Source organism: Mirounga angustirostris, unplaced genomic scaffold (genome assembly GCF_029215605.1).
Source record: "Mirounga angustirostris isolate CCGP_5_RB_7025 unplaced genomic scaffold, mMirAng1.0.hap1 SCAF_11, whole genome shotgun sequence".
Lineage (NCBI taxonomy): Eukaryota > Metazoa > Chordata > Mammalia > Carnivora > Phocidae > Mirounga > Mirounga angustirostris.
In genome coordinates, this window is record NW_026991719.1 from 48,349,507 (window position 1) to 48,358,378 (window position 8,872).

At 38.4% G+C, this 8,872-nt stretch overlaps 1 pseudogene; it reads right to left on the reverse strand.

Moving 5' to 3' along the window:
- Positions 1-6,606: 6,606 nt before the first annotated feature.
- Positions 6,607-8,557, reverse strand: LOC123856861 (transcription factor A, mitochondrial-like; annotated as a pseudogene).
- Positions 8,558-8,872: the final 315 nt, after the last annotated feature.

An 8,872-nucleotide genomic window follows, 5' to 3' on the forward strand; every position in this document is an offset into this window, starting at 1 on the left:
ACTGCCATTTTCACTCTCGTCCTCCAAAGCTGTACGGAAAGCATGCAAGGAACAAAAGCTCCTGAGAGCAAACCCGAGCAGATTACTTAGCCCGGCCCCAGCAAGGGTGGGGCAATTCCGCCTCCGGAAAAGACATTCGAGAACCACTGCAACAGGCCCGTCCCCCAGAAGATCAGCAAGAACAGCCAGCCAAGACCAAGTTTACCCATCAATGAGAATGGCAGAATGCCAGCACTAAGGGAATACTGCACATAGAATTCACAGCTTTTTTCCCATGATCCTTTAGTCTTTCAAAGTTAATTTTTTTAATTTCCTTTTTTTCTTTTTCTTTTCTTTTGAATTTTTCTTCTTCCCTTTTTCAACCAACATCTTATCAATCCCTTTTTAAAAAAATCTTTTTTTTTTCATTTTTAGTGTCATATTCTATCCCTTCATAGTAGTTAACATTATTTTGGGCATATATATATATATATATGTTGTTCTCTCTTTAAAATTTTGGGATACAGTTTCTTCTAACAGACCAAAATATACCCTAAATCTCTAGTATATGGCTTTGTTCTAGTCTCCTGCTGATCACATTCTCTATCCTTTTTTTTTAAATCCTTTTCTCTTTTTTCAACCAACTTCTAATCTTACCAATTCTTTTCATAAAATCTTTTTTAATTTTCTACTTTACAGTCATATTCCATCCCTTCACCATATTTACCCTTATTTTTGTACATGTATAAGCTTTTCTTTCTTTAAAATTTTGGAGGACACTTTGTTCTAACAGACCAAAATACACCCAAAATCTAGGGTGTGGCATGGATCTATGCACCAGCCTGATCATATTTGATCATATTCTGGTTTTTTGTTTGTTTGTTTTTTTTATTGTTTTCTTTTTCTTTCTTTTTTCTTTCTTTCCCTTTCTTTTCCCCCGGTTTCAGGTCTCTTCTGATTTGTTTAGTGTATATTTTTCTGGGGTCATTTTTACCCTGTTAGCATTTTGTTCTGTCATTCATCTATTTTCCTCTGGACAAAATTACAAGATGGAAAAAATCACCTCAAAAAAAAAGAACAAGAGGCAGTACCGACTGCCAGGGACCTAATAAATATGGACATTAGTAAGATGTTGGAACTAGGGTTAAGAATGATGATTTTAAAGATATTAGCTGGGCTTGAAAAAACCATGGAAGATATTAGAGAAACCCTTTCTGGAGAAATAAAAGAACTATAATCTAACCACGTCGAAATCAAAAAGGCTATTGATGAGGTGGAATAACAAATGGAGGCTCTAGGGCCCCTGGGTGGCTCAGTTGGGTGAGCGACTGCCTTCAGCTCAGGTCATGATCCTGGAGTCCCAGGATCGAGTCCCACATTGGGCTCCCTGCTCAGCAGGGAGTCTGCTTCTCCTTCTGACCCTCCCCCCCTCATGTGCTCTCTCTCTCTCTCTCATTCTCTCTCTCAAATAAATAAATAAAATCTTAAAAAAAATGGAGGCTCAAACTACTAGGATAAATGAGGCAGAAGAGAGAATTAGTGATATAGAAGACCAAATGATGAAAAATAATGAAGTTGAGAAAAAGAGAGATAAACAATTACTGGATCACGAGGGCAGAATTCGAGCGATAAGCAATACCATAAGATGAAACAATATTAGAATAATTGGGATCCCAGAAGAAGAAGAAAGAGAGAGAGGGGCAGAAGGTATAGTGGAGCAAATGATAGCAGAGAACTTCCCTAATTTGGGGAAGGAAACAGTCATCAAAATCCAGGAGGCACAGAGAACCCCCCTCAAAATCAATAAAAATAGGTCAACACTCCAACATCTATTAGTAAAACTTATGTGTCTCAGAGACAAAGAGAAAATCCTGAAAGAAGCTCGGGACAAGAGATCTGTAACCTACAATGGTAGAAACATTAGATTGGCAACAGTTGTATCCCCAGAGACATAGCAGGCCGGAAAGGACTGGCATGATATATCCAGAGCACTAAAGAAGAAAAATATGCAGCCAAGAATACCATATCCAGCTAGGCTGTCATTGAAAATAGAAGGAGAGATAAAAAACTTCCAGGACAAACAAAAATATTGAAAGGGGTCCCCTAAGCAAAGAGAGCCTAAAAGTAACATACACCAGAAAGGAAACTGACAATATACAGTAACAGTCACCTTACAGGCAAAATAATGGCACTAAATTCATATCTTTCAATAGTTACCCTGAATGTAAATGGGCTAAATGCCCCAATCAAAACACACAGGGTATCAGATTGGATAAAAAAACAAGACCCATCGATATGCTGTCTGCAAGAGACTCATTTTAGAACCAAAGACACCCCCAAATTGAAAGTGAGGAGGTAGAAAACAATTTGCCATGCTATTGGACACCAAAAGAAAGCTGGAGTGGCAATCCTTATTTCAGACAAATTAGATTTTTAACCACAGACTATAATAAGAGATGAGGAAGGACACCATATCCTCCTTAAAGGGTCTATCCAACAAGAAGATCTAACAGTTGTAAATGTCTATGCCCCTAATATGGGAGCAGCCAATCATATAAGCCAATTAATAACAAAAGCAAAGAAATACATCAACAAGAATACAATAATGGTGGGGGACTTTAACACCCCCCTCACTGAAATGGACAGATCATCTAAGCAAAAGATCAACAAGGAAATAAAGACTTTAACTGACACACTGGATCAAATGGGCTTCATAGATCTATTCAGAACATTCCATCCCAAAGCAACAGAATACACATTATTCTCTACTGTCCATGGAACATTCTCCAGAATAGATCACATCCTAGGTCACAAATCAGGTCTCAAACGGTACCAAAAGATGGGATCATTCCCTGCATTTTTTCAGACGACAACGCTTTGAACCTAGAACTCAATCACAAGGGGAAAGTCAGAAAGAACTCAAATACATGGAGGCCAAAGAGCATCCTACTAAAGAATGAATGGGTCCACCAGGAAATTAAAGAAGAATTTCAAAAATTCATGGAAAGAAATGAAAATGAAAACACAACTGTTCAAAATGTTTCAGGTGCAGTAAAGCAGTCCTAAAATGAAAGTATATAGCAATACAAGCCTTTCTCAAGAAAAAAGAAACCTAACCCTACACCTAAAGGAGCTGTAGAAAAAACAGCAAATAAAGCCTAAACCCAGCAGAAGAAGAGAAATAATAAAGATTGGAGCAGAAATCAATGAAATAGTAACCAAAGAACAGTAGAACAGATCAACAAAAATAGGAGCTGGTTCTTTGAAAGAATTAACAAGATTGATAAACCCCTGGCCAGACTTATCAAAAAGAAAAGAGAAAGGAGCCAAATAAATAAAATCATGAATGAAAGAGGAGAGATCACAACCAACACCAAAGAAATACAAACAACTATAAGAACATATTATGAGCACCTCTATGCCACGAAATTAGATAATCTGGAAGAAATGGATGCATTCCTAGAGATGTATCAACCACCAAAACTGAACCAGGAAGAAATAGAAAACCTGAACAGACCTATAATCACTAAGGAAATTGAAGCAGTCATCAAAAATCTCCCAACAAACAAAAGCTCAGGGCCAAATGGCTTCCCAGGGGAAATTCTACCAAACATTTAAAGAAGAATTAATACCTATTCTTCTGAAACTGCTCTAAAAAATAGAAATGGACTATGAGGCCACCATTACCTTGATCCCCAAACCAGACAAAGACCCCATCAAAAAGGAGATTTACAGACTAATATCCTTGATGAACATGGATGCAAAAATTCTCACCAAAATACTCGCCAGTGGGATCCAACAGTACATTAAAAGGATTACTCACCAAGACCAGTGGGATTTATTCCTGGACTGCAAGGTTGGTTCAACATCCGCAAATCAATCAATGTGATACAATACATCAATAAAAGAAAGAACAAGAACCATATGATCCTCTCAATAGATGCAGAAAAAAGCATTTGACAAAGTACAGCATCCTTTCATGATCAAAACTCTTCAGAGTGTAGGGATAGAGTGTACATACCTCAATATCATAAAAGCCATCTATGAAAAACCCACAGCGAATATCATTCTCAATGGGGAAAAACTGAGAGCTTTCCCCCTAAGGTCAGGAACATGGCAGGGATGTCCACTATCACCACTGCTATTCAACATAGCATTAGAAGTCCTAGCCACAATAATCAGACAACAAAAAGAAATAAATGGCATCCGAATTGGCAAAGAAGAAGTCAAACTCTCATTCTTTGCAGATGATATGATACTTTATGTGGATACCGAAAAGACTCCACCCCAAAACTGCTAGAACTCATACAGGAATTCAGTAAATTGGCAGGATATAAAATCAATGCACAGAAATTAGTCACATTCCTATATACAAACAACAAGACAGAAGAAAGAAAAAATTAAGGAGTTGATCCCATTTACGATTGCACCCAAAACCAGAAGATACCTAGGAATAAATCTAACCAAAGAGGCAAAGAATCTGTACTCAGAAAACTATAAAATACTCATGAAGGAAATTTAGGAAGAGACAAAGAAATGGAAAAATGTTCCATGCTCATGGATTGGAAGAACAAATATTGTGAAGATGTCAATGCTACCTAGAGCAATCTACACATTTAAAGCATTCACTATAAAAATACTATCCACTTTTTTCCAAGAAATGGAACAAATAATCCTAAAATTTGTATGGAACCAGAAAAGGCCCTGAATAGCCAGAGGAATGTTGAAAAAGAAAAGCAAAGCTGGTGGTGGCATCACAATTCTGGACTGCAAGCTCTATCACAAAGTTGTCATCATGAAGACAGTATGGTACTGGCACAAAAACAGAAACATAGATCAATGGAATAGAATAGAGAGCCCAGAAATGGATCCTCAACTCTATGGTCAACTCATCTTCGATAAAGCAGGAAAGAATGTCCAATGGAAAAAAGACAGTCTCTTCAACAAATGGTGTTGGGAAAATTGGACTGCCACATGCAGAAGAATGAAACTAAACCATTTCCTTACACCACACACAAAAATAGACTCAAAATGGTTGAAAGACCTGAATGTGAGACAGGAGTCCATCAAAATCCTAAAGGAGAACACAGCCAGCAACCTCTTCGACCTCAGCTGCAGCAACTTCTTCCTAGAAACATCGCCAAAGGCAAGGGAAGCAAGGGCAAAAATGAACTATTGGGACTTCATCAAGATAAAAAGCTTTTGCACAGCAAAAGAAACAGTCAACAAAACCAAAAGACAACTGACAGAATGGGAGAAAACATTTGCAAATGATGTATCAGATAAAGGGCTAGTATCCAAAATTTATAAAGAACTTATTAAACTCCACACCCAAAGAACAAATGATCCAATCAAGAAATGGGCAGAAGACATGAACAGACATTTTTCCAAAGAAGACATCCAAAAGGCCAACAGACACATGAAAAAGTGCTCAACATCGCTCAGCATTAGGGAAATCCAAATCAAAACCTCAATGAGATACCACCTCACACCAGTCAGAATGGCTAAAATTAACAAGTCAGGAGATGACAGATGTTGGTGGGGATGCAGAGAAAGGGGAGCCTTCCTACACTGTTGGTGGGAATGCAAGCTGGTGCAGCAGCCACTCTGGAAAACAGTATGGAGGTTCCTCAAAAAGTTGAAACTAGAGGTACCATATGACCCAGCAGTTACACTACTGGGTATTTACCACAAAGTTACAAATGCAGGGATCTGAAGCGGTAAGTGTATCCCGATGTTTATAGCAGCAATGTCCACAATAGCCAAACTATGGAAAGAACCAAGATGTCCATCGACAGATGAATGGATAAAGAAGAAGTGGTATATATACACAATGGAATATTATGCTGCCATCAAAAGGAATGAAACCTTGCCATTTGCAAAGATGTGGATGGAACTGGAGGGTATTATGCTGAACAAAATAAGTCAATCAGAGAAAGACATGTATCATATGATCTCACTGATATGAGGAATTCTTATTTTCAGGAAACAAACTGAAGGTTGCCGGAGTGGTGGGGGTTGGGTGGTATGGGGCGGCTGGGTGATAGACATTGGGCAGAGTATGTGCTATGGTGAGTGCTGTGAATTGTGTAAGACTATTGAATCATAGACCTGTAACTCTGAAACTAGTACGACATTATATGTTAAAAAAAAAAAAAGAATCAGATAACAGGAAGGGAAAAATGAAGCAGGGGAAATGGGTGGGGGAGACGAACCACGAGAGACTATGGACTCTGAGAAACAAGCGGAGGGTTCTAGAGGGGAGCGGAGTAGGGGGATGGGTTAGCCTGGTGATGGGTATTAAAGAGGGCATGTACTGAATGGAGCACTGGCTGTTATATGCAAACAATGAATCATGGAACACTACATCAAAAACTAATGATGTAATGTATGGTGATTAACATAACATAATAAAGAAAGAAAACAAAGTCTGCAAAATGAATGTTTCACCTTAAGATATATAATTAGGAAACATTTAAAATTTTTATTCTATGTAGTATAAAACAATGTGCATAGATTTGGTACATAATTTCTTTGTTTTTACTTTGGGAAAAAGGAAATGAAGAAATGTTTTATAAATATCTCCACCCCTTTTATAAAATACTGCTACTGAAATCAGCAATTCCTTGCATGTACAATCATCAACTCTGAACATATGAATTATACCTAGATATTGGAATTTACCTAGATGAGTTATGGGTGCTCTTCTAAAATGTACAATTATATCATAGAACACTATGACTTCTCCAGTTTGGGACAGTTTTGAATATGAAACTCCTGCCTCCATATATATATATATAAGGAAACAAGAATACTCTTTCCAGTCATCAAGTTTAAAAAAAACTTCACAGTCTGATTTATCTTTATCAAAGTTAAAATGATTCACCACTGCATTTCACGGATTATTTTGATCCTCAGTAGTTCCTCAATACAAAATAAATTTCGCATGAACTTTTTATCTGTTTGGGTTTTGCAAAGCAAGATAGTAATACAAAATGTATTGAAATGGCAGCAGTCCATGGACTAAAGAAATAGGAATTAAAAATAAAATGTTCACCAACTTTATCCTTTCTAATTTTCAATGGCTTCAGATATTGAAACCTAATTGGTTTCTTGTGCCTATCCATTATGAACATAACTCAGTCTTCTATTTTAATACTCCTCAGTGTGCATCTTTTCCTTGGTGCTTTACTGTGCAACATAGAAGAGCATTTCATCCAACTTTCACCATTTGTTCTTCCCATGATTTCATTTCATTATAATAATGAATTTTATCATCATTAGCAAGTTGAATATATACTTGCTTTTGAGAACTAGAGAGATTTTTCCAGTTTTCATTTATATTCTTCAGCTTTACCTGTGATGTACCATCCTTAGTTTCCAGGAAACTTTCTGGTATAAAAATGTTATAAGCTGAGTGAGGTCTTTTCAGTTTTCCAAGCATTGTTAACTCTCTCTCTCTCTTTTTTAATTAATGCTTTTTTTTAAAAAAACGTTTTTGCAGCATTTCTTTTTCCAAAGATACGGTCTGACTTGGAGTTAACTGTTCTTGAATTCTGTTTATCTCTTCTTTGTATGCCTGCCAGTGTGCCCTGTAAGCCTCTTCATATATTTTTTTTCTCTGAATCAGGAAATTCCCTCCAGAGTTGGGTGATTTTTCTAATTCTGAAGTTTTCACATTTGGGTTTTGAGCTTTAAATATGGGTAGCTGTTCTTTAGAAAATCAATTGTATGAAGTCAGAGGCTTTGGGTTACTATTCACAGTGGATGAAAAACATCTCAGTACATACGCAAAACGGAAAGGAGAGAGCAATCGACTTCCACAGCCCGCTCAGAGGTCCACTCCAGACTTTCCCAGGGTACTCAGCAAGCTCCACAGGCTGCGGAAAAGCGCCATTGCACCAGCCTACAAGGCAGCGATGGGTCGCCAATCTTGTAGAGCCCTTGGGCACAACAGAACAACTCCAACAATGACGACTGGAACCAGCTGGCAACCCTCTGCAATTTATTCTCATGCCTGCCACTCTCAGCCAGCTCCTTTGTTGCTAGTGAGGCATCTCCATTAAAGTTGTTCTCAAGGTCATACTCCAAGAAGAGTGACTTATCTCCCTACTATATGCCCAGGCATTCTTCAGATCTCCGTTTCCATGCTCTCTGCTTCCAGGTTGTTTGCCTGCCTTCTCCTCAGGAGTAGTGTAGTGCCTCCAGGCTCTAACACATCTAAGTCTGCTGACTCTTAAAAGTCTAGGCTTTAAGCCCTGCAGTTTGCAAGAACCCATGAAATTCAGCCCCCCCCCTTGTTTTCCAAGCCAATGACTTTGAGGAAATGTTTTCTTTGTGTGTTCCCCTGTATACTCCTCTCTCTCTCTTGCCCTTCTCCCTGACAATGGCTCCCTCCACTCTGCAATACTTGCAATGTTTCTTCCCTAAACCATCTCTCCATACTTCTTACCTTCTTTGATGTGGCCTCTTCTCTACCTTTAGTTGTTGTGTTTGGCCAACAAACCCCAAGGTGGTGAATGAAAAGATTACCCCAGACTTTAGTAGGAGAAAGGAGAAGGTGTGGGGACCAGACGCTCTAGTGGCAGAAGGTCCAGAGCCAAGCTCTGCCTCCACTTTTATTGTGAACGTTATCAATACATCAAGGGAATAAGAAAAACAAAAAGGAGTGTGAAGTTTTAATAATCAGGACAGTGACATAGGGAGCATCCTCTGATTATAACAAGCTATGCTTGTGACATGCATGCAGGCAGGGAGTACGTGACCACCAAAGATAAATGTTTCTCCTAAGCACCTACTCCCCACATGAGTGCACTGAGCTGCAACAAGGATCCAGCTGTTTTCAAGCCAGAAACTGCAAAAAAGGCCCAGTTTTCTGCACACTCCTTCTTTG